This window comes from Hypanus sabinus, chromosome 5 (assembly GCF_030144855.1).
Source record: "Hypanus sabinus isolate sHypSab1 chromosome 5, sHypSab1.hap1, whole genome shotgun sequence".
Taxonomy (NCBI): Eukaryota; Metazoa; Chordata; class Chondrichthyes; order Myliobatiformes; family Dasyatidae; genus Hypanus; species Hypanus sabinus.
In genome coordinates this window covers 23,241,885-23,269,068 of record NC_082710.1, presented here as the reverse complement: position 1 = coordinate 23,269,068, position 27,184 = coordinate 23,241,885, and the positions used below count along the sequence as shown (strand labels likewise).

Sequence of the window (27,184 nt, the reverse complement as noted above, 5' to 3'; positions counted from 1 at the left end):
CCCATAGCATCTCCGAAGGAGATGGAAGAGATCTGAAACAGTTTTTTTTGCATCAGTATCTACTCAGGGAAATGGACGGAGTAGATAGAACTGAGGTAAAACAGACAAATCATGGGCTGTATCCATGATTGTATCTGGATTACAAAATAGTAAGTGCCTGCTGTCGAGGCAAATTGGGAGGGGCTAAGTTCCCACGATCTGACAAAGTGTCCCCTTGGACCCTGTGGAAGAATAGTGTAGAAGATGCAGGGAGCCTTGGCAGAGGCACTTAAAACATTCTTAACCATGGGGAGGTAATAGAGGACTGGAGGATGGCTAATGTTGTTCTACTGTTCAAAAAAGGTTAAGAATAAGCCAGGATATTATAGGCTGGTGTGCCTAACATCAGGATTAAGTAAATTATTGTTAGGTACTCTGAAGGACAGGAAATGTAATTATTTAGAGATTGGGCCTGGTCAGAAATAGACAGCCTTTGTATATGGTAGGCTGAGTATAACCAATCTCAGAGTTTTTCTAAAGGTAATGGACATCGTCTGCATGAACTTCAGCAAGGCCTTTGACAAACTCTCATATGGGAAGCTGGTCAAGGTTTTGTCACTTGCAATTCAGAGTGAGCTAGAAAATTGGATTTGACACTACCTTCGTGAAAGAAGCCAGAGAGCCTCTCTGACTGGTGACCTGTGTCAATGGTGTGCCACAGGGACCAGTGCTGGGTCCATTGTTGTTTGTCATCTATATTAATGATAATGTGGTAAAATGGATCTGTAAATTTATTTTACTTTATTGTCACCAAACAATTGATACTAAAGCGTACAGTCATCACAGCGATATTTGATTTTGCGCTTCGCGCTCCCTGAAGTACAAATTGAAGTAAATATAATAAAAACTTAAATTATAAATCATAATTAGAAAATAGAAAAGGGGAAGTAAGGCGGTGCAAGTCAGGTCCGGATATTTGGAAGGTACGGCCCAGATCCGGGTCAGGATCTGTTCAGAAGTCTTATCATAGTTGGAAAGAAGCTGTTCCCAAATCCAGCCATACGAATCTTCAGGCTCCTGAACCTTCTCCCGGAGGAAAGAGGGACAAAAAGTGTGTTGGCTGGGTGGGTTGTGTCCTTGATTATCCTGGCAGCACTGCTCTGACAGCGTGCGTGTAAAGTGAGTCCAAGGATGGAAGATTGGTTTGTGGGATGTGCTGGGCTACGTTCACAATCTTCTGCAGCTTCTTCTGGTCTTGGACAGGACAACTTCCATACCAGGTTGTGATGCACCCTTGAAGGATGCTTTCTACGGTGCATCTATAAAAATTAGTGAGGGTTTTAGGGAACAGGCCAAATTCCTTCAGCTTTCTCAGGAAGTAAAAGCACTGGTGAGCCTTCTTGGCAGTGGACTCTGCTTGGTTAGACCAAGTCAGGTCATTTGTGATATTCACCCCGAGGAACTTAAAGCTTTTGACCTGTTCCACCTTCCCACCACCTATGTAGACGGGGTTGTGCGTCTCCAACTCCTTCTGAAGTCAACAACCAATTCCTTCGTCTTGCTGACATTGAGGGATAGGTTATTGTCTTCACACCATACCACCAGGTACTTAACTTCCTCTCTGTACTCAGACTCAGCATTACCCAAGATACGGTCTACAATTGTGGTGTCATCAGCAAACTTATATACTGAGTTCGATGGAAACTTGGCTACACAATTATGGGTGTACAGTGAGTACAGCAGGGGGCTGAGTACACAGCCTTGTGGGGCACCGGAGCTCAGAGTGATTGTAGAGGAGAGCTTGTCCCCTATTTTTACAGCCTGGGTCCTGTCTGTGAGGAAGTTGAAGATCCAGCTGCAGATCTGAGTGCAAAGACCCAGGTTCCGGAGCTTAGGAATCAGTTTATTTGGAATGACGGTATTAAAGGCACAGCTGTAGTCAATGAAAAGGAGACTTACATATGCGTCTTTATTCTCTAGATGTTCCAAGAAAGAATGTAGTGCCAGAGATGCATCTGCCATTGACCTGTTGCTCCGGTAGGTGAATTGCAAAGCGTCGAGGTTGACCAGTAGGTTATGGTTGATGTATGCCATAACCAATCGCTCGAAGCACTTCATAACAATTGATGTCAGAGCCACAGGTTGATAGTCATTCAGGCATGCCACCTTGCTTTTCTTTGGCACCGGGATTATTGTTGCCTTCTTAAAACACGAGGGGATCTTAGACTGAAGCAGGGAGCAGTTTAAGATGTCAGCAAACACTCCAGCGAGCTCGCTTACACAGGCCTGGGGAACCCGTCTCGGGACGCCATCTGGGCCCGTCACCTTCCTTGGATTTATCTTCAGGAAGGCTCTTCTAACGTCTTCCTTGGTGACGATGAATCTCGATGCCACCAGGTCTGGTTCATCCGGAGGGGGTGGGACGCTCCTCTTCTGTTCGAATCTTGCGTAGAATATGTTAAGTTTGTCAGGAAGAGAAGCACTACAGTTATTGATATTACCAACCTTTCCTTTGCGCCCAGTGATCTCATTTAGACCCTGCCATAGTCTGCTGGCATCCTCCGGTTAGCCTGGGCTTCCAACTTGGTTCGATATTGCCTCCTGGCACCCTTAATGGCATTCCAGAGTTCACGCCTGGATTCCCTGTAGCAACTGGTATCCCCGGACCTAAAAGCCACAACTCTAGTCTTCAGAAAGGACTGGACCTCATAATTCATCCAAGGTTTCCGGTTAGGGAATACCCAGATCGTCTTGCAAGACACACAGTCCTCTGTGCATTTTCAGATAAAGTCCGTGACAGCTGAGGCATAATCATCCAGGTTAGCTGCTTAGTCCTTGAATACTAACCAGTCCATCCATTCAAAGCAGTCACAGAGGACCTCATCCGTTTCCTCTGTGCAACGCGACACCACTGTTGACACCGTGACCTCCCGCTTCAGTTTCTGTTTGTAAGCCGGGAGGAGGAGTACAGCCTGATGGTCCAATTTTCCGAAGTGAGGTCGTGGGACAGAACGGTAGGCATCCTTGACTGCTGCGTAACAGTGGTCAAGTATACTCAGGCCTCTAGTGGAGCAGGAGACATGTTGGTATAGCTTTGGCAGCGCTTTTCTGAGGTTGGCCTGGTTAAAGTCCCCAGCTGTAATGGGCAAAGCCTCTGGATACCTGGTCTCAAGTTCACTGATGTTGGCATACAGTGTATTCACAGCACACTTCACGTTCGCCTGGGTGGGGGGGGGGGGAATGTAGAACGTTGTCAGTATGACCGAGGTGAAGTCCCGCGGCAGATAATAGGGACGACACTTCACCGACAGATGCTCCAGGTCCAGACTGCAGGAGCTTGTGAGTGCCATTGTGTCCGAGCACCACGCAATGTTGATCAGTAGGCAGACACCACCTCCCTTCGTCTTCAATTTGTAGATGACACCAAGACTGGGGGTGTCGTGGACAGCAAGAAGAGCTTTCAAAGTTTGCAAAGGGATATGAACGAGCTGGAAAAATGGGATGAAAAAATGGCAGATGGAATATAATGTGACGTGTTACATTTTGAGAGAACAGGGTAAGGCTTACTCGGTGAACGGTAGGGTACTAAGGGTGCAGTAGAACAGAGGGATCAGTGAATACAGATCCTTTGTTCCTTGAAAATGGCATCACAAGTAGAGAAGGTCGTAAAGAGAACTTTAAGCAAATTGGCCTCCATAATCAGAGTACTGAGCACTGGAATTGGAATGTTATGATGTAGTTGTATAGGATGCTAGTAAAGCCTGATTTTGAGTACTGTAGGCAGTTCTGGTTATCTATGTACAAGATTATTTCATCCCATTTCCAGTACAGAAGTGTAAAGCAGAACAAAATAATGGTTACTACAACCTGATGCAGCACAGAAAAACACTATAAGACAAAGACAATTGTATATATAGCTTATATACATAGATTGATTGTATGTCCATGAATTGAAGCTAAACACATAAAGTGACTCTCAGAAAAAGGTACAACAGCCTCAGGACTCATCCTACCGGGTTCGAACAATTACTACCCCTCAACCATCAGATTCTTGAATAAAATGAGATAACTATACTCACTTGACCCATCATTGAAATTTTCCTTCAACCAATGATCTCACCCCACCTTCTTACCCTGACATCCTCTCTCTCCCAACTTCTTAATCTGACTTCATCTTTTTTCTCCAGTCCTGATGAAGGGTCTCGGCCCAAACTGTCAACTGTCTACTCTTTTCCATAGATGCTGCCTGGCCTGCCTTTGTGTGTTGCATCACACTTTTATGGACTCTTTATCTTCTTACCTCATGTTCTTGTTATTTATTGCTATTTATTTATATTGGCATTTGCACAGTTGGTTGTCTTCTTCACTCTGGTTGATCTTTGACTGATTCTGTTATAGTTACCATTCTATAGATTTGCTGAGTATGCCATAAGAAAATGAACCTCAGGGTTGGAAATGGTGGGTATATGTACTTTGATAATAAAATTGACTTTGAACTTCGAAATGATAAAGTAGTGGTGGCGGGGGGGGGCGGGGGGGGGGGTTAGTGGGTTCAGGTGTTGAACAGCTTTGCTGCTTAGGAAAAGCAACTGTTTGTGAGTCTGGTGGTCCTGGCATGAATGCTATGTAGTCACCTCCCTGATGGGAATGGGACAAACCATCCATGAGCAGGGTAGGTGGAATCCTCCATGATGTTGCTCACTTTTCTCTGGCACCTTTCTATATATGTTGTCTTTGATGGCAGGTAGGCTGGTGCCAGTGATGCATAGGGCAGTTCTGACTACCCGCTGTAGCGCCTTCTTGTCTACTGCAGTGCAGTTCCCATACCCTGCAGTGACGCAGCAGGTTATGATGTTCTCTGCTGCGCATCTGCAGAAGGTCACAAGTATCAATGTGTATAGTCCAGCTCTCTTCAGCTTCTGCAGAAAGTAGAGGTATTGGTGAACTTTCTTAATTGTGTAGGATGTGCTCCGAGACCATGAGAAGTTGAGCGAGATGTACATTCCCAGGCGTTTGAAACTGCTAGTAGTTTCTACTGCTGTGCCATTGATGTAAAGACACCAATAAGATTGAAACAGTAGAGAAAATTTACAAGGATGTTGTAGGAATTTGAGGACCTGAGTTATAGGAAAAGGTTGGATAGGTTAGGACTTCACAGACTGGAGTGATGGGAGAATGAGGGGAGATTTTATAGAGATATACAAAATTATGAGGCCTATAGCATTAATGCAAGCAGGCTTTTTCCACTGATGTCGGGTGAGATGAAAACTAGAGGTCATAAGGGTGAAAGGTGAAATATTTAAGGGGAACCTGAGCGTGAATTTTTTCACTCAGAGGGTGGTGAGAATGTGGAACGAGCTGCCAGTGGAAGAGGTAAACACAGGTTTGATTTCAACATTCAAGGGAAATTTGGATAAGTACGTGGATGGATGTGGAGGGCTATGGTTCAACTGTGAATTGATGGGACTAGGTAGAATAACAGTTTGACACAGATGAGATAGGTGGAAGGGCCTGTGTAGTGCTCTGTGACTCTAACAGGGTGATCAAAACTATGCACAGTACTCCAAATGTGACGTACAAACAAGCTGGATCAACTCAGCAGGTCGGGCAGCCTCCGTTGAAATGAGCAGTCAACGTTTTGGGCCGAGACCCTTCGTCAGGGCTCAAATGGAACCTCACCAATAACATAATAAGTCAACTTCAATACTCAATGACCTGACTGAAGGCCAGCATTGCTTTTATTTGCTAACAAACCAAAACCTCTTGAGTATGGGGTTTGACACAGCATGATGTGCTTCAAAATAACTGAGTTCCAAGTCAAAAAAAGTACATTCGACCCTTTATTACGAAGCTAGCAAAGACAAATGATCTTACAGCGATAAAAAACTAATGAAACGAAATTAGTGATATAGCTAAAATAAGGATTATTAGCATTAAATTAGCATAACTAAGCATAATTAGCGAACATCAAAAATGAGCATAATTATCGATCATCAAAAAAAAATTCCCCAGTTGCCTCTCTCAACTAACTAAACCCAACTAAGACAAACTATGAATATGTAACTATACTCACTTTCTCCTGCTCCATGCCCAACCCACATGACAAATTACCCATAATAAATATGCAACACAAAATACAATTTCAGACAGACAGAAACTAGATACATGGCTCTATGACTCTAATAGGGTGATCACAATTATACATGGTGCTCCAAATGAGACCTCACCAACAACTTAGACAATGCAACATAATATACCAACTCCAATACTCAATGTCCTGACTGAAGGCCACCATGCTAAATGTCCTTTATATCACTCTGTCTTTCAATGAAATATGCACTGGTATCCTTGGTCCCTCTATTCCATTACACTCCCAGTGCCCGATCATCCACAGTATATGTCCTATAAATGGTAGCATTTTGACTTTACAACTCACAATTATTTGCAATGAAATCTACTTGCCACTCCACAACCCCCTTCCCTAACTGTTCAACATACCCCTTTAATCCGCAACAACCTACTTCATTATCAGTAACTCCTAATTTCATGAAATCTGCAAGTTTGCTGATCAAGTTTTGTGTTTTTCCAAGAAAATCACCAACCTAGGCACATGAGTGACCTGTCTCCATTCCAAGGTACAACTTTCAACCTCCAATCCAATGTTGAATCCATCTAACTAACTCTTCCTGGATTTCATCAAACCTAAACTTCCAGATCAGCCCACCAGAGGGTCCTAATGATGTTCCTGTGTCCTGTGGTCTTTCTAAAGTCCAAATAGACAATGTAAGACCACAAGACCAGGAGCAACATTAAGCCATTCAGCCTACTCAGTCTGCTGCACCATTCCATCATGGCTAATTTATTATCCCTCTCAACCCCATTCTCCTTCCTCACCATCCAGTGCCCTGCCCTCATTTACTCTTTTGAGTACCTCTTCTGAAAACTAAATCATGCATAACTTTCCACGCAGAAAGCCAGGCTGAGATTTCCTAATCAGATGTTGTCCATCGAAATGCCAGTAGATCCCATCACTCAGAATTCCCTCATCTCTGCTGACGATGTCAGGCTGAAGCACAGCAAGCTCAAGGCAGTACTAAGCCATAGAAAGAGTTAACTATGGCTATGATCTTGGACTGTTCCGATGGCTTTCTGTTAGCATGCACTGCCAGGCCTTTTCACTATTCCCAAATGTGGATGATGATAGAGAGAAACAGTAAAAAAAAATCCCCAAAATAAAAGATTTGGCAAAATTTATTTAGCAACAAGCAAAGCTGCTGTTAATTTAAACCACAACTACACTGTGACCCAAAAAAATCTTACCTAAACTTAATTCTCCAAATGAATGGGGCTGCATAGCTGATGCAAACTAAGTAGCCAGAAATAAAACACATTCAAACCTTTAAGAAACATCACTGGAATCATCAGTCCAGGAGCAGTAACCTTCCCAGTGTTTAACTGCAGGAATTTTCTGCTTAGCCTGCAATGTTTTGAGGTGGTGGTGCAGGTTGATCAGGGTATAAGTAAAAGGTGTTGTTCCCTGATGTTGCTATCAAGGGGCATAAGGTATACAAGAAACCAAAAAAAAAACAATCATGGACAAATGTTGGAAAAGATCAGTGCAGATGCAAGAAAGAATTTTTTTTCACTGCAGATAATTCTCTAATTGCATACAACTGGGGGAGTAATAATCTAATGAGATGACAGTTCCATCCACTGACAAATTCGATACGCTAGTTTTGCACAAAAAGAGCTCAGTGATGGAAAAACACCACTTTGATTCTGTGATGGGAAGGGAAAACACTGTCAGAATTCATTTGAGGAGTTTCTGAAAGGCAAGTATGAATTTAAATGCAGCACATTCAAGTGTTCGGGTAAAGGATTTGAGATAGGGCAGTAGTTAAAAGTCGGAGGGATGAAGTTTTTACGTTGACGTTGGATTTGAAAATACCTGGCAATAGGAAATCATTAACGACGTTATCATGGTTTCAAAATAATCTTTCACCCATCAACAAAAGGATCATGAAATAATTAACTTCGCCACCTGTGAAGCCGCTGTTTACACACCCTCACCAACTGACACCAGTTTCTTAAACTCAAAGAGAGCCGCATTACATATTCCTACGACCTCTTGCCCATTTTCTCTGCGATTTTAAAATTTATGGCACACTCGAGTCAAAGGAGAGAGGAAAAGAGGCTGTGTATTTTCAAAAAGTTTAACACAGTCGCTGCATCTGATTTAAAAGGCCATTTGGGAATAAATAAATTCCCAAATAATCCTTTACTGGATTTCAACCCAACGACAGGATCCCATTATAAGTGTTTACAAAGGCGGCAGCTTGTGGAGGAGCTCGCAGCCACTCTCCCCTCTCTCCCAGATCAATCCCTCCCCTGTGCGGCTCACAATGATCACCCAGCCGCTGCACTCACCGGGAGCCCCACGGCGCAAGGCCCGGGCCCCACCTTCACACACGGACACACCTTCCACTGTGGCACCGACCAACGCTCAAAAGTTCCTCAAGCACCGAATATGCATCCTCCACGCGGCAAAACATTCCCCGCCGCCGCTCTCTCCCGCCGTCCCTTTCTTCTCCGCTGCTCTCTCATTCCATACCTTCCTGCGCCATGTTGGTCCAGGCCGTTGCGCGCAGCCACCGGCAGGGGGCGCACGGTGCGCATGCGTGGTGGCGCCCCGCTGCCGGAACGCCGGGATGTGAATGTCACCGAAACGGCTGAGAAGGTTGACAAAGCCGGAGCGCGATGAGATTAACCAGGCATAGAGATGCCGATTCATACAATATGAACGAGATCAACGATGAATCATTTATGTGCAAACGTTCAACAGAAATGAAACTGAGCTACTGCGGGAATTGAAAATCCAAAAAAAAACACCAAATACTGTGCATCAAAACGGCTGAAACTCTGACAGGTGAGGTAAGGAAAGCGAAAGAGTTGGTATCTCAGGTCAGAGACCCTTCAAAGGACTAGGGAAATGAGAAAAGGAAAAGAGAAAGTGAATCAGTTTTAAATTGCAGAGAGAATTGGGAAGGGATGGATAGGATGAAGAATATAACCATATAACAATTTCAGCACGGAAACAGGCCATCTGGGCCCTTCTAGTCCATGCTGAATGCTTACTCTCTCCTACCTGCACACAGCCCATAACCCTCCATTCCTTTTATGTCAATATACGTATCCAATTTTTTTAATGACAAAATCGAACCTGCCTCTACCACTTCTACTGGAAGCTCGTTCCTCACAGCTACCACACTCTGAGTAAAGAAGTTACCCCTCATGTTACCCTAAACTTTTGCCCCTTAACTCTCAACTCAATATCCTGCCTGAGGCCAGGATATCTATGATGATAAGTTGTTTGGAAGCCCTCTGTTTGGTTTGTAAATGAAGGTAGTCAAAGAGGTAAAGGAGTGAGAACCAAATGAATAATTTATGTACAAAGATTCTAAGGAAAAGAAAACTGATGTGGGAGTTGAAAATTCAAAAAGAACCGCAACTGCTGGAATAAACCAAAAGTGTTGAATCACCTGCAAGGTAGGTGGCACCATGGAAAATGCCTCAGGTCAGAGATCCTTCAGCAGGATTGGAAAATTGAGAACATAAGTAAATTGAGTGAAAGTAGGGATGGGGTTGATAGGAGGAAGAATAAATCTGTGAGAGAATGAAGCCAAGTTGGCAATGTATGCAGTTTGTGAAGCCTGATCAATGGTTTGTGGTTTAACAAGGACAGATTTTTAAAAAAACCTAAAACTGCATATAAATGTTATGAAATACAGGTCAGAGCTATTGCTGAGAACTAAAACCAAAAGGAAAATTTAGACGATGACTAGCATAAAGGTAGAAAGCATCAACGGAGGGACAGAAACCAAACTAATTTTGCATATGAAGAACCTTGCAGCAGAATTGGCCAGATCTACTGCAAGTAGGAAAAAGAAATTCCCTGAAATGGTTGAATCTGATATTGAGTCCCAAAGGCTGTAATATTCCCAGAAATAAGAAATGATACTGTTGTTCGGTACCACGCAGGAACAGTGTAGGAGCCAACAAACAGATAGGCCAGAGTGGAGAATTAAAGATACATGAAATCTGAAAATAATGGTGGAAGCTAAAAGTGAGTGTCTGAAGGAAGTGCAAACAGAAAGAAGTGAATTAAATGTTAAATGCAAGAAAAGGACACAGATTTGAAGAAAAACTGATCACCGCAAATACATGATAGAAGAATAGAATTGCTATCTTCCTCTCTTTGACCCAGTTCTGATGAAGACTGCTTGACCTAAAGCTGTTCCTTGTTTTCTTTCTACAGATTCCGTACGATTTTAGTATTTTTGATTTTCTATTGTTTTGAGTTCAGACTTCACATTATTTTTTATAATTTACACAGTACAGTTGGTTAACTGAAATTCCTAAATTCAATTCAACTGAAGACTCTAAATGTGCCAAGGTGTTCCAATTCTTTATGAGATTTTTTGAAGCAATGTAGGTAGGTCAGAGTTGGGTGGGGAATCAAAGCTACATGCAACTGGAAGCTCAAGGTCACTTTTCTTTCTTTATCATTCTTTTCCTTTGAGTTTCAAATAGATAAACATAACAATGATAATGATACAAAGAGATTGGGATTACATTAAAAACGGTTAACGTATACAGAAACAGACTCCGAATAACATGTATAATCTAAGCCTCCCAATCTCTTAGTAACTAAACATGAGAAAGATTCAAAGAAAAAAGATTTTTACAGAAGAAAAAAGTTTGACACTTTTACAAACTCAGCAAATAAGTCATTTCTTGATTTTTCCACTGAAGAGGAAATCACAAGGTAAGCCCCAACTTTGATCTGAAAGTAAATGACTGTTTTGGCAGGAAGGATGAGAAGATGCCATGGTGGAAAAAAAGGAGTGGTTCTTTATGGAAATAGAAGAGTGAAAAAATCCTACAGGGGGAATATCTCCTTCTAAATGCTGAAGAAGGAGTGGGGATGATGTGTTTAGGGGGGCATCATATTGAAAACAAGTGTACAATATCCTGAGAGTGTGCTGTTTCTGTTTATTATGATTAAATTGCCACCATACACAGTGATAAGTAAAGGTTGAATAGGGTTAAGACTTTACTCCCAAAAGCATGGCAGAATGGGGAGAGATCTTATAGAGGTATACAATATGATGAGGTGTACAAATGGGGAGAGTGAATGCAAGCATTTTTCTCCTGAAGCTGAGTAAGACTAAAGCTAGAGGTTATAGATTTAGGGTAAAACAAAATAAAACATTTAAGCTTCTTCACTCAGAGGTTAGTGCAAGTGTGGAACAAGCTGCCATGGAAGTGGAGCATGCGAATTCAATTGCAACATTTAGGAGAAGTTTGGATAAGTACATGGATGAGAAGCATGGTCCAGCTGCGGATAGATAGGACCAGGCAAAAAAATCAGGCTGGTGCAGACTTGATGGGCCAAAGGGCATGTTCCTCTGGCTCTAGGGCATGCAGTGCTCTATGAATCAAGCAGTAATATGTGGAATACAGCCCTTGACATCTTGCTTTTTAACCTGTTTCACACTCTGTCTGCAGGAGGCCTTCTCTCTTGTCATTGGTATTGTTGAGGCCCCTGACCTCAGACTGTTTATCCTCACTTTTCAAGATGTTGTGCAGCCATTCAGTAATATTTCTGACCCACGTACCAGGGAGGCAGCATTCAATTCTTGTGTCTTCTTGTGTCTTCTAATTCTAGGTGTCTTCTAATGCTTAAATGAAGCAGCCTTCATTTGGCACCAACCATTCTAAAGACCCTGGCAAGTTACAGCCACTAAGATCATAGGAAATCTTTATTTGAGAACAGTTATTAGCTTAAGGGCTCCAACTTAGAATGGGTTTCAGGAATGAGCAATGAAGGTTCCCCTCTCATCACTTCTTCTCATCTGCTCATCATCTCCCTTTGGTTTCCCTCTACCTTCCTTATCTTCCATGTTCCACTGTCCTCCCCATCAGATTTCTTCTTCAGCCCTTTACCTCTTCCACCAATCATCTTCCAGTTTCTTGCTTCATCCACCTTCACCCAGTTACCTTCCCTCTCATCGGGTCTCACCTGTCACCTCCCAGCTTGTACTCATTCCCCTCCCCCTATTTCTTTCTCTGGCTCTGTGCCCCTTCCTTTCCAGTCCTGATCAGCCTGGAATGTCCTCCATAGATGCTGCCTGACTTGCTGAGTTCCTCCAGCATTTTGTTTGTGGAGAAACGAAGATAAATATTTCTGATAATGTTTCTTTACTGGCAAAGGCAGGAAATAAGTGGTGAGCTTCCAAAGCTGCAGCTTTGACCACAGGGAAGTCTGGCTACCTCCTGAACCACTTCTCTCTGTTTTTTCCTCTTCCTGTTCTATGCAGCTGATCTCCTTGCAGAGGGACAAATTCCAGGCAGTGGCTGCCCTCCTTTGTGAAAGCATCGCTCACACACTATTCACCCCACTGACACACAGCAGCAGTTGTGGTTGAGCAGGGCTCTTATAAGCGCCTAAGCCCACAGAATGCAGGTTTGTTCACAATGTGAACAATTCCCAAAGCCATATGTGGTTAATTTGTGTGACTGCTCAAAATATTATGAACTGCCCTGCTTGCACTCAGGAAAGACTGTAAGATATGCACCATTGAAAATCTGTCTCCATCAATAGCAGAACAAATGGGCCCGGGTTCAACGTTGTAGCAGACAGCTGTATTCAAAAGGAGATCCATACATTGCCTTGTGAACCTCATTCTTTATGCCTTGAAACAGCTTCCTATTTAATGCAAGGCAAAACAAAGCAGAAAATGCAGGACGTATTCCACAATCAGACAGCATCTATGAAGAGCAAAGTGGAGTTCACATTTAACAGAGTTTTCATCAGAACTTTGCTGTACTATTTGAGTAAATAGTAAATAGTAAACTAGAGGACATGATTTGAGAGTTAGGGGGCAGAAGTTTAAGGGAAACACGAGGGGGTATTTCTTTACTCAAAGAGTGATAGCGGTGTGGAATGAGCTTCCTGTAGAAGTAGTAGAGGCCAGTTCAGTTGTGTCATTTAAGGTAAAATTGGATAGGTATATGGACAGGAAAGGAGTGGAGGGTTATGGGCTGAGTGCGGGTAGGTGGGACTAGGTGAGATTAAGGGTTCGGCACAGACTAGGAGGGCCAAGATGGCCTGTTTCCGTGCTGTGATTGTTATATGGTTATATGGTTATATAAATATTTGAGCAAGTAAGGAGAAAAGGAATGAAGGATAAATACAAATGGACAAAAATTGTAACTGTGAAATATATAGTATGATAAAAGCACGGTAAATGTAAGCACTGATAATTCTCGTTAAAATTCTGGTCCTTAATAAATATGTAATTTATGTAGGCATAGGTTTATTTGAAATCATTTTTGGGAAATAAATTGACATTTTATGTGGTGTATCGTTTTCTCACAAAGGAACTACAAGTGAACTATGTTTCATACATTAAACAACATGATTATGGCATGAAGGCCAAGTGCAAGGAAAAGTAAATCCCTCGAGCCTAGCTCTGTGGGTTACCAGACCCACAGAAAGTCTTGGAGGAGTTGTACTGGCTTCATATGATACTCCAAAAATCATAACTTAGAAAACAATGCCGAACATTCTTTGAATTTAGCCAAATAATTATGCAAGGCAGAATTCCAGCCATCATGTGAAGTAGTGGATTCCTGTTAATTGAGACATATCAGGACCAGCACACTTTGGCCCAATTAAGCGACTGCCCCCATTAGCTGAGGTTTCATGCACAATCTTAAAAAGGTATAAAAAAGACAAATTGAGTCACACTTTAAGTATTTAAATGAACTACAGAACTAATTAGAACACTACCAATACTACAATAGTACTATAAAACTGTGGATTAGTTCCTAAAAGTTATCAACATAGAAATTCATCCAGCGTACGTTGTTGTATTCTTCTGATTGACTGTAATTAACTAAAATCAGTGCAGACTCCTTGTGCAGATAATGGACTGCCTTCATGCAATGCCTTCGATGATTGCATCCTCCAAATCTTTATCTTTATTGTAACATCAACATAATTGTCAAGACCTTCCAACTCTTCATAGTTGTCCAAGTTGTGAAATGGTTTCATTTTCACTCCAGGCCGTTTCTGGTATCTCCAGGCCTGAATGCTTGAAACCACAGTGAGCAAATCATTCTGTATTGTCTCATTGCTAATTTTTTTACCAACTAACTGTGACAAAAATTACTGATTTTTGAATACAAACAGATGCCTCTGACGCTATTTAAAAACTGTTCATTCCAAGTATGGTGCAATATCTGATGGCCACACAAATGCATGCGGCTGTTCAGCAAGACTTCTACCCCAATTAAGCGATTAAGTATCCCAAATAAATGAAGGAAATCCTGCCAATTTTATCGATCAGTTTAATTCTTTGAGAGTTGTCTCAAATAAGCGGCTGCCCCAATTAATTGATGTCCCATTAACTGTAATCCTCTCTATTGCTATCAATAATTTTTTTGATGGAACTGAAGGACACTTAGATTTGAGATGCTTGTGAGAAACCCTTGTTATATAAACTATAGTTAATAAAGCAACATTCCCCCCCCCCAATATCTCAGCTCTCCTTCCCCCCTCCCCACATACAGATACTGCTCAACCCACTGAGTTCCTTCAGCAGATGTCATAATTTTCCCAGTTATCAAGCTCCAGGATGAGTTTCAGTTCAAAAACTGCTCAGAAAATTGTGAAATTCAAAGTAAATCAGCCAGGACATCCGTTATGGACCAAAGACTGGGAAGTTCAGGATGACTATAGCAATGTTCCCTCTAATTTGTAATGACCAGTGCGCGTAAAAGTCCTGTGCTGTGCAATTCTTTGCCCAGTGACAACAATGTGTGTGAACTGAATTTCATATATAGAGGTATTCATTTTAACAGCTGGCAAAACACTGTCAAGAAGACCGTTGATCTCCTCCGGGTTTGATCGTTTTTGCTCTCATTCATCTGCACTCTCACAAAACAAACATCACAGGCCTGTAGTGGGTAATGAAGGATTCTCTCGCTGGAGCATTTGCAGACTATACGTTTGTGGTTTGCTTGCTAAATGACGACTTAAAAAGCCAAGTTTCCAAATATCACTCCATTTCTTTCCACCTGCAAAGTCTCCAACGACCTTTGCATCACGACAATACACACAGGTAACACCAGGTTCTGTATTCCTTGTTGCTGCATGTTCCTGACCTCATGAGCTTTCAGTGTAGCAGTTTCTACTGTTTCATTAAGCCATTCTGCCTTAAATGAACCAGCAGTTCTTTAGTGCTTTAGGCCCTTTGCTTCTTTGGAATTCGACATAGTGAATCAATAATTTCTTCCATAAAAATGGTATAAATAATCCAGTTCTAAAATCTGCAGATAAATCTGCATGGAGAGCAGGCAGGAAATTGGGGCTGAGAGGAGAATTGGATCAGCCATGATGAAATGGCAGATCAGACTCGATGCGCCAAATGGTCTGATTCTGCTCCTATATCTTACGGTCTTAAATCATTGCAAACTCCACGTTGTCAACACCATCCTCATCGGAATCTGGAAATGAAAATGTGACAGTGTATGATCGTGAAATATATTTAACATGCCAACAAGGTAGAGGGTGACAACCTCTTAAGCGCTAGTAGCAAAAGATGTGTGCCCGCACACACGCAGCACACCTTGGAGAGAACATTGACAATCAGCCAGACCTTTATGGTCGTAGTTGTCCAGGCAGGTATGTAACTCTAACTCTGGAAGTTACAGATCTCATCATGACAGCTGCTAAAAGACCTAAGTCTCCAGAAACAATGTTATATTGACAGTTGAAGATGGGAGTGTGTCTATGAAGTCTCTCAGAGTATAGTATGTCTGTGATCTTTATCACAGGAATTACCAGGTAAGCCAGCTGTAGCTGTACTGCCTGTGCCTATCCTAAAGCACCAACACATATAACAAAACCAGTGGAACCACAGAAGTCCTTATAATGAATAATAGTTGTTGAGATAAATAAAAGTGGGTCTCCCGAATTAACCAGCTGCCTCCAGTGCGCTCGGTAGCAGACTGCAGGACTAACCATTGAATGAGCACGAAAGCTTTTAAATTGCATTGTTGTGTTGAATGTAGCCCCTTGACAATATGTTTTTTATGTTTGTCTTTCACTCTTTATAAATTAGAGAAGTATAAATGAATTGAATCATGTCACATGATGCACGTTCCACGTGACTAGTCTCCAAAATCGCCGGCACGCATCTTGATTGAGAGAACCTGGTTTAACTTCACAAGTTGGGCCATTAGAATCATAAGTATGTATTGCATAGACATGAGTTTATTGGCCCACTGTGTGTCCCATTTAAACCAATCCCATTTAATCCCATTTGCCCACATTAGATCCACACATGTGCATGCCTTGACGGGTCAAATGTTTGTCTAAATGCTGTTAAACATAATGATTATATCTAATTACACCGCTTCATATGGCAGCATGTTCCACACATATTAATCCTCTCTGCATCATCAGAGGATTACAGCTTTCCAACCAAGGCTTAATCTCTCTCTCCCTCCTTCCCTCTCTCTATTTCTCTCTCTCTCTCTCTCTCTCTCTCTCTCTCTCTCTCTCTCTCTATCTATTTATCTATCTACCTCTATCTCTCTTTCTCTCTATATCTCTCTGTATCTCTCTACACCACCTACCTTCAGAAAGGAGGTTGCAGGAGAGATCAGAAATGTTGATATAGCTTGTAACATATCCCAAACTAGAAACTTCTGTACCTGTCCAAAATTCTGTTCAGCAATGGTCTAGGTGGAGCCAGTGCACCCGAAGGAATGAATAACTGTTGTATTTCTTTGTAGCTTTATGCAATGATCCTTTCAAATACACGATCCTTGAATCCAAATGAAACAGCTCAGTCCATGCCCATAGTGGGTGAGGTGTGCTTAGGGCCCTTCACTGTGACAGGCAATTGAATCCTCCTGCTTTTGTTGGCAAACAAACTTTTCATCTGTCACATAGCTTGTGACCTCTCCACCACTCACTTTGCTCTGAAGACAAAAGAGGTCGCAGACGCTGGAGTGTTGAACATCAAACAGAACAGTTGAAAGAGCCGAATGGATCAAACAGCATTTGTAGATCCAAAAGGAGTCAGACAACATATTGGGTGAGATTCACCAGTACTCACCTGAAACAAGACCTTGACTCAAATTGTCCACTTAAAATATATTGCTCTATGTCTCTGGAAAATATTTGAGCTATTTCTGACACATAATTATTGTTGATTTCCCTGTCAATAAAGTGCTCTTGAACCTCATTACATTTGTTGAGATATGTGTATATATGATTCCACAGTCCTATTTCCAGCCCTCATTATCCAATTCTGCTAATCACATGGTTTTCCAACAGAATTCTTGCATACCTTTGCTCTTTTGTATCTGAGGCAAATAAGGATCACAAATTCTTCAGGGATTAAAATGGAAACACATTTCCTAGTTCTATTGAAAGCATTATCTCTGTTTCTCTGTCTACAGATGCTGCTCGACTGGCTGATTATTTCCAGTGGTAATTTCAGATTTTCAGCATCTGTTTTGCTTTTGGATGACTTTCTTCAGGAACTTGCATGCCATGCAATATGTCCTATCCTTCATCCATAAAATGACTGGACTATACAGCTTTTTATTACTGTCTTCAGCTTGATCATATGTTCACCAACCATTCTTTCTGCTCTCTAGTTACTGAATTCATTGCTTTTAAAAAACCTCTTGACAGCTTTGAATCAAAATGTTTTGTTTGAGATATTGTACAAGGTTTTAGACCAAATGGACCATAAGTGTATAAGACGATGAGAGGCATTGATCGTGTGGATAGCCAGAGGCTTTTTCCCAGGGTTGAAATGGCTAACACGAAGGGGCACAGTTTTAAGGTGCTTGGAAATAGGTACAAGGGGGATGTCAGAGGTAAGTTTTCACACAGAGAATGGTAGGTGGTGGAAGCGGATACAACAGGGTCTTTCAAGAGACTCTTAGATAGGTTCATGGAGCATAGAAAAATGGAGGGCTATGTGGTAGGGAAATTCTAGGCTGTTTCTAGAGTAGGCTACATGGTAGACACAACATTGTGGGCCAAATGGCCTGTAATTCTGCTGTCGGTTTCTATGATCTAGAAGCAGAATTAGGCTATTCAGCCCATCAGGTCTGCTCCATCATTCTGGAGCACTATAAAATTGCAAATGTTGCTCTATTCTTTAAGAAGGAAGGGAGGCAAAAGAAAGGAAATTATAGACTAGTTAGCCTGACTTCAGTAGTTGGTAAGATGTTGAAGTCTGTTATTATGGATGGAGTTTTGGTACACTTGGAGGCACATGATAACATAGGCCAAAGTCAGGGAAAATCTTGCCTGACAAATCTGTTGAAATTCTTTGAGGAAATAACAGGATAAACAAAAGAGAGTCAGTGGATGTTGTTTCCTTTGATCTTCAGAAGGCCTTTGACAAGGTGCCACACGTGAGGCTGCTTAACAAGGTAAGAGCCCATGATATAACAGGAATGATACTAGCATGAATTGAATATTGGCTGATCGGCAGGAGGAAAAGATTGGGAATAAAAGGGACCTTTTCTGATTTGTTGTCTGTGACTAGTGGTGCTCTGGAGTGGTTGGTATTGGGACCGCTTCTTTTCACATTATACTTTGTATTTCAGTGATTTGGATCATGGAATTGATGGCTTTGTGGCCAAGTTTATGGATGATAAGAAGATAGATGGAGGGGCAGATAGTGTTGAGGAAGCAGGGAGTATGCAGACGAACTTAGATAGATTGGGAGAATGGGCAAAGAAATGGTAGATGGAATATACCATAGGGAAGTGTATGGTCATACCTATGGTTAGAAAGAATAAAGGCATAGACTATGTTCCAAACGTGGAGAAAGTTCAAAAATGAATGGTGCAAAAGGACTAGGGAGTCCACATGTAGGATTTTCTAAAGTTAACTTGCAGGTTGAGTTGGTGTTAAGAAAGGTAAATGCAATGTTAACATTCGGTTTGATTAGACCAGAACATAAAAGCAAGGCAACATGAGTGAATCTGCAGATGCTGGAAATAAATAAAAACACAAAATGCTGGCAGAACTCAGCAGGCCAGACAGCATCTATGGGAGGAGGTAGTGACAATGTTTACTACCTCCTCCCATAGATGCTGTCTGGCCTGCTGAGTTCTGCCAGCGTTTTGTGTTTTTACATAAATGCAAGGATTGCTTTTATATTCGAAAAGATCAATTCTATAATATAAAAGCAAGGATTTCTAGAATCTAGTGATTCTTTAAAGATCATTGCTGATGCCTCCAGAATTTCTTCAACTGCCACTATCAGAACTCTGGGGGTGTGAGCCATCTGGTCCTGCTGCCCCTTGACACTCAAATATCCGGCATATTGCTAGTGTCTTCCATAATGATGATTGACACAAAATACCTAAATTTGTCCATCATTTCTTTTTTTTGTAATTTTTTTATTGAAGTTCATCATCAAACAAATATTTCCATAAGATGTATTTCAGACATTGTACATATATATCATATAATCATATATATCACAAATCTCCACAAAGTATTTATCTGAGGTATACACTTATAGAAAAGAGTGGAAAGAAAAACCAAGCAAAAGGAAAGAGTAGGGAGTGATTTTTTTTACAACAGATTCATTGATTTGTGAGAATAAAATCAGGCCTATGAGGCATTATGTAGCTAAACCACTTTTCCCAGCATGAATCAAATTCTTCCAGCTTATGGTTAACAGATGCTGTTATCTTCTCCATTTTGTAAATGTCCATTGTAATTTCCATCCATGTATTTAAAGTTGGGCTCTCCTGTGATAACCATTTCCTAGTAAGAGTCTTTTTACCAGCCACCAACAGTATATTCATTAAATATTTATCTCTTTTCAACCATTCTTGAGGTATATATCCAAAATATATGGTCTTACTCTCTAAGGGTATTTCACATTTAATGATGTCTTGTAGGGCATTGTGTATCCCCCTCCAATAGTTTTTGATAACAGGGCAGTCCCAAAAAATATAATAATGATTTGCATTTTGATTTCCACAATTTCTCCAGCAAACAGGGAGGTTACTATCATAATGGGATTTCTGAGAGGGTGTAATAAAATATCTTATCAAGTTTTTCCATCCAAACTCTCTCCATTTCTGTGAACTGGTGCACTTCCATTGATATCTCCATATTGTTGTCCATTCTTCCTCAGATATAATTATTCCTCCTTCCTTCTCCCATTTTGTTTTAATGTATGAAGTCGAATGTGTTTTAAGATTTGACAACCCCTTATACATGCTTGAAATGATTCTACTACCGTTATCTGAATTATATGCCTTTCTAACTAGCTCTATCAAGTAGGAACTTGCCTTGGTTACATTTTTAAGAGTCTTATTAACATATTGTCACATCTGTAAATACCTATAAAAATCTTGATTTTCTAATGTGTTTCTCTTTAAGTATTTCAAAACTGAACAGTGTTTCTTCTTTCATTATGTTGAAAAGAACTGTTAATCCTTTAGCTGTCCAGTCCTTAAATCTACCATCCAATTTATTTGGTGTAAAATCCAAGTCATATGCACACCATTTAAGAATTGTAAAATCTCCCTCTAGATTATATTCTTTTATAGTAGTTTTCCATATTTTAAGAGTCAATTTCACCCATGGGTTATCAATAGTATTTATGTACCTTTGCAGGTTGTTATCAGCCAAAATTGCTTGTATGGGGATGGGAAGTATCCGCTCCTCAATGTTTTCCCATTGAGTGTCATATGATGGGTTGCACCAACATATCACAGCTCTCAACTGTACTGCAAAATAATAATCTCTAAGAGAAAGTAGGCCCCATCCCCCCTTTTCATTTGCTAATTACAAAGTTTTGAGATGAACTCTAGGCCTTTTACCCTGCCAAATATACCTTAATAACATCTTGTTCCATTCATTGAATTGATTTTGATTAATCTCTATTGGCAGGGTCTGAAAGAGATGTAACAGTCTGGGCAGTATATTCATTTTAATAATCCTTGAACTGAGACTGAAAAAAGGAATCAGGTTCCATCTTGCCATATCTTCCTTAATTTTTTTTATATAAAGGCTGATAATTGCTTTCTGATAATTTTGCCAAATCTTTGAAAGACTCTGTTTGCCATGCCCAGGGATATCTACTTTCAATTTCTCTTGGTAGGCTATAGTAATATGAAAGTATTTGAGTTTTATCTATGTTGATCTTGTATCCTGATAATTGACCACATTGTTCAAAGGATTGCATCAATTTAGGTAAAGGGTATGTTGGTTGCCCTAGATAGATCAAAATGTCATCTGCATAACAAGCCAATATATGCTCTGTTCCTTTAATAGTAATTCCCCCAATATCTTCATTTTGTCTGATGTATTGAGCTAATGGTTCCAGATAAGAGTAGTGGTGACCATGCACAACCCTATTTCATGCTCCTTTCTAGGATAAGACTAATTGATAAATATCCATTGATTTTAATCCTAGCAGTAGGTTTTATTTATGTAAAACTCTGTAAAGAAACTTCCAATTAACCGAATCAAATGCCTTTTCAGCGTCCACGCTTAAAACTATTGCTTCAATTTTATTTTTTGTATATGATCCATAATGTGAAGTGTCCTTCGTATATTGTCTTGTGTCTGGCATTGTCGTATAAAACCTGTCTGATCGTTACGCATCAGTATGGGTAGAAACTCCTCTAATCGTTTGGCCATGATGGAGGTAAATAATCTATAATCTACATTAAGAACAGATATTGGTCTAAATGACCCACATTCCATTTTATCCTTGCCTTCTTTCGGTATAGCTGAGATCGCTTCCTTCCAACTGGGTGGCATTTGTGCCTTTTTTAGAGCCCAGTTCAGTGTGAGGAGTAAAACAAGAATTAATTCATTTTTAAATTCTTTGTCCCACTCTGCCATATACCTGATCTGATCCAGGTGACTTGCTTAATTTAAGCCTACTAACTGCAGCTTTTAATTCAACTTCAGTTATGTCAGCAGTCATCATTCTATTTTGTTCTTCGCTTAAAGTGGGTAGCTCTCGAGAATTCAAGAAGGTGTCAATTTGGGTTATGCTTCCCCCGGAACTTTGGAATATAGAGTTTTGTAAAACACTTCAAAAGCTTCTTGAATTTCACTTAGCTTATTTTTTATCATTTTCGTTCTTGGGTCCCTAATTCTATGAATTGTATTTTCTGCTTTTTTTTTTTCATTTTCCACACCAGTATTTTCATAGATTTCAATCCACTTTCATAATATCTCTGTTTCAGAAAAATTAAATTTTTCCTGATTTCTTGTGTAGCCAAACTATTAATTTCATTCCTAATTCTTTTAATTTTCCCTAATGTATCCCTGTGCCAAATTCAATTTGTGTTTTTCTCTAGTTCTGTCAGCCTATTTTATAATTCCTCTAATGCTTTATTCCTTATTTTTTTCTTATATGAAGCTATCACTATAATTTTCCCTCTTAAGACCGCCTTCAGAGTATCCCATAAAATGGGAGGTGAAACCTCTCCATCATCATTAAATTCTAAGTAGAGACCAATTTCTTTTTAAATTTGTTCCTTAAAGTACGGATCATTGAGTAGACTTGAATTTAGTTTCTAAATAGTATTCTTTGGTTGTAGGTCAAAATCAACAGATAAATATATAGGTGCACAGCAACTTACATCTATTGTCCCAATTCCACAGGTGTTTATTTTGTCTTTGTCTTTTCCAAATGTTATGAAATAGTGTATTCTTGTATATACAGAATGGGGAGCAAAATAATGAGTGTAATCCCTTCTGTCAGGAAAATGTCCCTCCATATATCAATTAAACCAATATCCTCAAAAAGTGTATTGACCTTCTTATGTAAAGATTTTGTTTCATAGGTTTTTCTATTGGAAGAGACTACGTTTGGTTGTAATTGTACATTTAAGTCTCCCCCACAAATCAGGAGACCTTCTGATTCCACTACCATAATATCAGTAATTTCCTGAAAGAAACCAATATCACTTCCCGGGTATATATTCAATAGAGTAACTGAATTTCCGTCTATATTCCCCTTACCAGAATATATCTGCCCTCTTTATCTCCCATTTTGAATATTTTTTCAAAATTTAGCTTACTTAAGATAAGAATAGCAACTCCTCTCCTATGTCCTGATTAAAATGAGGAGAAAAACAAATTAGGGAAGCCCATTCTCTTTAGTTTTCTATGCTCATTATCACTTAAATGAGTTTCCTGTAAATATACTACATGGGCTTGTTCTTTTTTCATTTTGGATAAAATTCTATTACATTTGATGGGATTTAATATATATGACATTAAAAGAAATGAATTTTACTTTGTCCTTAGCCATCTGTATTTATCTGTCAATGTATCATTGAAATTAGCAGAATAAAACTTAATCGATCTACTCCCTGAACAAATAAGAACCAAGAAATGCAAATAATAAGAAAAATGGCAACGAACGTGTGATTCCAAGGCTGAGGTCTCTAGTAGATGACCCTGCATTGAGCTAGAGGAAATGTCTAGCTGTGGGGGATAACCCCTCCTACTTGTGAGTTGAGGGCCCCCATTGCAGTATTCATAAAAGTTAGTGAACAAATCCATTACACAAAGATTTCTCTGTGTACTGCTCATATATATATACACACACACACACACACACACACACACACACACACACACACACACACACACACTCACACACACACACACACACACACACACACATATATATATATATATATATATATACATATATATTACATACATACACATATATGCACACACATATATTCTCATTTTGGTGTGGAAAAAGGAGTTAGCCAAACCTTATGGCTCTTCTGGAGGGGGTGAGGACTGTCTTTGGAAAACTCCCGGTCTCTTTCTGATATACTTCTCTCGGTCTCCTCCCATCTCCTGCCTTCTCAATTCTCGCACTATTTCCCAAGCAGTGCAGAATAATTCCTCAGCCAGGCTTTCCCTCGGTTTGATCACGCTGACGGGCAACCCTCTGGCCTTCATGTCTGTAGTCAACTCTTCCACTGTCTGGTACAACCGTGTCCCATCTTCATAAAACACTCGAAGTTTAGCAGGGTGTGGAGTTTGAAATCTAATCCTTTTTTGCTTTAGTACTCGCTTTACTTCAGAGTATTCTTTACGTTTCTGCAGGACCGCGGGGGGGGGGGATAATCTTGGTCGAGATATACTAATGTATCGTCTAAAAACACCCTTTTCTTACCCCAGGCCCTTCATAGAATCTCCGCCTTGGTACTGTACCAAAGGAATTTAATTATTATTGAGCGTGGCTTATCTCAGGTAGACTTTGGGACTAGTGCGTGACGCGCTCCCTCGATTTCCAGCTCCATAGTCAAGGGAAGCTCCAGCACATCCCGCAGCAACTTTCTGACAAACTCCGTCATAGACAAGCCCTCCACTCCTTCGGGAACGTTGTATGTTCTAATATTTTTCCGCCAGGATCTTCCCTCCAGGTCAAGCAGTTTACCTTCTTGGAGATTTAATATTTTTATCATCTTACTCAGTATTCATTCCACGTTTTGAACGCGATCTTCCACCTTCTCAATTCGTGTCTCTGCCACCGCTATTTTTTGATTGACGTTGGCGAGCTCTGACTTAATATCATGTAGCTGCTGATTTATATCTTTCTGGAACTCCCTTATCTCTTACTGAATTTCGAAAACATTCGCTGCTTCTCCTGAACGAGGCCCAGCTTTCGCCTTGCTAGCACGTGGTCGGGTCAGAGATCAGCTCGTTGCACTCCTCTCGGCCACAGGCTCTGCAGTGTCACTTTCTTTATTTCCATTCTTTTTCCCCTTTCTTGCCCCTCTTTTCAGTTCAAATATTTTTCGAAAAATACTTTATTTGATGGGTTAACGGGGCTTCATACGCATTTTTCCGGAGGAGCTAGTGACTTAAGCTGCCATTCTCGACGATGACGTCACCGGAAACCGTCCATCATTTCTTTATCCCCCTTTACTACCTCTTCAGTGCTATTTTTCAGCAGTAGGATATCAACTCTTGCCTATCTTTTACTCATTATATATCTGAAAATCTTTTGGTAAGCTCCTTTACATCATTGGCTATCTTACCTTCATATTTCATCTTTTCTCTCCTTATGCTGTTCAGTGTCTTTCTATTGGTTTTTAATAGCTTTCCAATCTTCTAACTTCCCACTAACTTTTGCTATATTTGTCCTTGTTTGTGATGGTAAAGAGAAGTTGATTGTATTATATCAAAGGAAATGGCTTACCATGCTGCTGAACTCTGAACTAATTCGACAACCTACGCTCACTTTCAAGAACACTACAACTCATATTCGCAGTATTAATTTTTCCATTTGCACTATTTGTCTTCTTTTGTACTTTTGTTGTTTGTCATGTCCTTTCTTTATCTTTCTGTAAATGCCCATAAAAAAAATTGAATCTCAAGGTAGTATATGATGCCATACGTGTACTAAGAAGTAAATTTCACTTTGACTATTTGACTTCGACTTTGTAAAAGAACAGGATACCTGAGAATAACGAGTGGCCAAAAAAAATTAATAAGAAGAGGAAAAGATGAGCTTTGACTGGGGGCCAATCTGGACATCAGAAGTTTAAAAGGAGAGGATTTTCAATCAGATTGAATGCCTGAGTACAAAAGGCAGCAGTGGGTTGCTACAGCAAAGAAGAGCGTTGACCAGCGGCCAACTGGTGTTTGGGATTGATTAACAAGAGCAAATTAAAAGAAGGCAGGGGCAGGCACAGTGGACGTTGCCTGAGTGGATGGAGTTAGAGTATGATCTTGAGGCTTTAGCTCCTCGAGCTTCAGCAAAGAGAGGCTTCAATCAGAGAACGCAAAAGAAAAGAAAAGCTCAAGTTTTTTTTCTCTTCCCTTCTTTATATCTGCTCAGCTAGGGCAGTAGAGATGCCAGACAGGAGAGTGGAATGCTCCTCTTGTGGGATGTGGGAAAGCTGGGATACTTCCAGTCTCCCTGACGACTACACCAGCAAGAAGTTGCAGCTGCAGCTTCTAATGTATCGCACTAACGAGTTGGAGCTGGAAATTTCTTCTTTGGGATGTACATATATATCCTGTGCCTTCCAAATTGCTCCCAGAACTCCAGCCTTTATTGCTCTGCTGTAATTCCTGCTACTGCCCCCTTCCAATCAACTTTGGCCAGCTGCTCTCTCATGCTTCTGTAGTACTGATACATCTGACTTTAGGTTCTCCCAATTTGCAGGGTAAATTCTATCATATTATGGTCATTGCCTCTTAAGTGTTCCTTTACCTTAAGCTCCCTAATCAAATCTAGTTTATTACACAACACCCAATCAAGAATTGCTTTTCCCTTAGTGGGATCAACCACAAGCTACCATAAGAAGTCATCTTGTAGGCATTCTACAAATTCCTTTTTATTGGATCCAGCACCAACTTGATTTTCCCAATCTACTTGTATATTGAAATCCCCCATGACTAACGTTGCCCTTTTGCTGAATTTAGATTACTGAACCTCTGGCTAGGATATTTATGTCTAGATTGCTGAACCTCTGGCTAGGATCTTTATGTCATCGTTGTCCATGGGAATGGTACTGGAGGATTGGAGGGAGGCGAATGTTGTCCCCTTGTTCAAAAAAGGTAGTAGGGACAGTCCAGGTAATTATAGACCAGTGAGCCTTACGTCTGTGGTGGGAAAGCTGTTGGAAAAGATTCTTAGAGACAGGATCCATGGGCATTTAGAGAATCATGGTCTGATCAGGGACAGTCAGCATGGTTTTGTGAAGGGCAGATCGTGCCTAAGAAGCCTGATAGAGTTCTTTGAGGAGGTGACCAGGCATATAGATGAGGGTAGTGTAGTGGATGTGATCTACATGGATTTTAGTAAGGCACTTGACAAGGTTCCACACGGTAGGCTTATTCAGAAAGTCAGAAGGCATGGGATCCAGGGACGTTTGGCCAGGTGGATTCAGAATTGGCTTGCCTGCAGAAGGCAGTGGGTTGTGGTGGAGGGAGTACATTCAGATTGGAGAGTTGTGACTAGTGGTGTCCCACAAGAATCTGTTCTGGGACCTCTACTTTTTGTGATTTTTATTAACGACCTGGATGTGGGGGTAGAAGGGTGGGTTGTCAAGTTTTCAGACAACACAAAGGTTGGTGGTG

General features: G+C 40.7%; 2 protein-coding genes across 13 annotated transcripts in view; one reads left to right on the top strand and one right to left on the bottom strand.

Moving 5' to 3' along the window:
- apc (APC regulator of WNT signaling pathway) overlaps positions 1-8,626 on the bottom strand; it is a 204,977-nt gene extending 196,351 nt beyond the window's left edge. For 6 of the 9 annotated variants that reach the window (XM_059969561.1, XM_059969560.1, XM_059969558.1 and 3 more), the window contains exon 1: positions 8,458-8,626. The gene's annotated coding sequence lies outside the window, so the exon portion shown is untranslated. The other 3 variants (XM_059969564.1, XM_059969565.1, XM_059969563.1) reach the window with 3 other exon arrangements.
- Positions 8,627-8,674: 48 nt separating this feature from the next.
- The window catches only part of LOC132393991 (band 4.1-like protein 4A), a 131,123-nt gene continuing 112,613 nt past the window's right edge, over positions 8,675-27,184 (top strand). For 2 of the 4 annotated variants that reach the window (XM_059969544.1, XM_059969546.1), the window contains exon 1: positions 8,675-8,905. The gene's annotated coding sequence lies outside the window, so the exon portion shown is untranslated. Of the gene's footprint in view, positions 8,911-27,184 lie in introns of all 4 variants that reach the window. The other 2 variants (XM_059969545.1, XM_059969547.1) reach the window with 1 other exon arrangement.